At 44.5% G+C, this 2760-nt stretch overlaps 1 pseudogene; it reads left to right on the top strand.

Moving 5' to 3' along the window:
• The first annotated feature begins 350 nt into the window (after positions 1–350).
• Positions 351–530, top strand: LOC144673886 (U2 spliceosomal RNA; annotated as a pseudogene).
• Positions 531–2760: the final 2230 nt, after the last annotated feature.

Below are 2760 nucleotides of genomic sequence, written 5' to 3' on the forward strand. Positions count from 1 at the left end.
GGTCTTCCAGCACAAAGATTTGTCCCCGACCGATTGTTGTGGACTGGCACAATCCAAAGTCCAGGACTACGTGCTGAGGGACGCACTAAAGCTTGGGGCAGCTGCCGCAAAGGCGCAATGGGGAAGGGTCGCTGTCTAAGACCTTTCTACCACAGCGCACCGAGAGACTGGGAACTGTTTAGAGCCCCTCGGGCTGTACAGATCAAAATGAAAGGCTGTAAATGACTGTAATATTGTTTGTACTGATGCACCTGGTGATACATTTTGTAAAAGTTTAACCTGGATTGTACCCTTGTAATGTTGTTTTTGAAATGGTTTTGAATGTGATTGAAGATTTTTATGAATAAAGTATATTTTTACAAAAAAAAAAAAAAAAATCTGTTCTTATCAGTTTAATATCTGATACGTCCCTTATCTGGGGACCATATATTAAATTGATTTTTGGAGCAGGGAGATGGAATAGGGGCTTGCTCCGTCCACTCCACGCATCGACCCGGTATTGCAGTATCTCTGGGAACGGTGCACCCTCCCCTTTCCAGGGGATTTTCAATGCTAAAAATAGTTTTCTTACAAACATCTGCTTTCTTTACTTCTCAACATGTACATGTTCCAAAATCCAACTTTCTTTGGAAAAACTCAGCAAGTCTGGCAGCATCGGCCGAGAAGAAATCAGTCAACGTTTCGAGCCCTCATGGCCCTTCAGCAGAACTGAAGCATAGTTTCAACAAGGGAGAAATATAAATTGGTTTAAGGTGGGTGGGGGGGAAGAGACACATTGAGGGTGTGGTGTGAGCAGATAATCAAAAGATGTCAGAGACAAAAGGGTCAAAGAGGTGTTGAAGGTGGTGGTCTTTGTCTGAGAAAAGTGCTAATTAAGAATGCAAGACAGGATATTCAAAGTACAGCTCTAGTGGGGGTGGGGTGGAAAGACTAAAGGTCTTTAGTCTTTCCACCCCACCCCCACTAGAGCTGTACTTTGAATATCCTGTCTTGCATTCTTAATTAGCACTTTTCTCAGACAAAGACCACCACCTTCAACACCTCTTTGACCCTTTTGTCTCTGACATCTTTTGATTATCTGCTCACACTACACCCTCAATGTGTCTCTTCCCCCCCCACCCACCTTAAACCAATTTATATTTCTCCCTTGTTGAAACTATGCTTCAGTTCTGCTGAAGGGCCATGAGGGCTCGAAACGTTGACTGGTTTCTTCTCCGCCGATGCTGCCAGACTTGCTGAGTTTTTCCAGGTAATTCTGTTTTTATTTTGTTTTGGATTTCCAGCATCCGCAGTAGCTTTTAGCTTTTTGTTTTTATCCAACTTTCTTTCTTTCTCTCTCTCTCTCTCTCTCTCTCTCTCACTCACTCACCCGCAGCAGCTACACACAAAAAACACGCACGCTCACCCAACACTCACAGACAGCACTCTCATCTCACAAACACTCTACCTCACTTATACAAAAACAGCTTTCACTTGCAAATACACCTCTCAAACACTCTCTCAGCTGCACCTTTCGCCTCACAACATTTTAAACCAGCTCTCTGCTGCCGCTGCCGCTGCTGCTGCTGACACAGCAACAATCAAAACTCACACCTCAAAGCTCACACACTTTACACAGCTACTCCGAAACCTCTACATCCACATTCACACAATCCTTACATTGCACAAGGAGCCCATTCCGCCCGTCGTGCCTGCACCAGCTCTCCCGGTGAACATTTCACCTCGTGCCTTTCTCCTGCCTTCTCCACGTAACCCGGCACATGCTTTCTTTTCAAATAATCATCTCATTCCCTCTTCAATTGAACCTGCCTCCGCCGCGCTATCAGGTGGTGCATTCCAGACCCTGACCGCTCGCTGCTCCTATCGCTTTTGCTTCTTTTGCCAGTTACTTTAAACCTGTGCCCTCTCCTTCTCGATCCTTGCCCCGGTGCAAACAGTTTCTCCCTATCTACTCTCTCCAGACCCCTCATGATTTTCAATACCTCTATCAAGTCTCCTCTCAGACTTCTTTTCCCCAAGGAATACAGTCCCAACTTCTCCAATCTTACTTCATAACTCAACTTCCTCGCCCCTGGAACCAAACTCGTAAACCTCTTCTGCACTCTCTCCAATGCCTCCACTACCTTCCTAAAATGCAAGTCAAAATGCAATCCCTCAGAGTCGGCATGGCTTTACGAAGAGTAAATCGTGTTTGACTAATTTGCTAGAGTTCTTTGAAGATGTGACAAGCAAAGTGGATAACGGGGATCCTGTAGATGTAGTATGTCTGGACTTCCAGAAGGCATTTGATAAGGTGCCGCACAAAAGATTAATACACAAGATAAGATCACACGCAGCTAAGGGTAATATATTAGCTTGGATAGAGGATTGGCTAACCAACAGAAAGCAGAGAGTCAAGATAAATGGGTCTTTTGTGGATGCCAAGCTGTAACTAGTGGGGTGCCACAGGGTTCGGTCCTCGGCCCCCAACTATTTACTTGGATTCAGGAGTAGAAGGTACTATAGCTAAATTTGCAGATGACACCAAAATAGGTGGGAAAGTAAGTTGCAATGAAGAAATAAGAAATTTACAAATGGATATGGACAGGTTAGGTGAATGGGCCAAAATTTGGCAGATGGAGTTTAACTAAGTTAAATAAGTTTAATAAGTGTGCGGTTATCCATTTTGGTCAGAAGAATAAAAAGGCGACTTATTATTCAAATGGAGAGAAACTTCAGAAATGCTTCAGCACAGAGGGATCTGGGTGTCCTCGCGCACGA

Source organism: Cetorhinus maximus, unplaced genomic scaffold, assembly GCF_964194155.1.
Source record: "Cetorhinus maximus unplaced genomic scaffold, sCetMax3.hap1.1 HAP1_SCAFFOLD_510, whole genome shotgun sequence".
Lineage (NCBI taxonomy): Eukaryota > Metazoa > Chordata > Chondrichthyes > Lamniformes > Cetorhinidae > Cetorhinus > Cetorhinus maximus.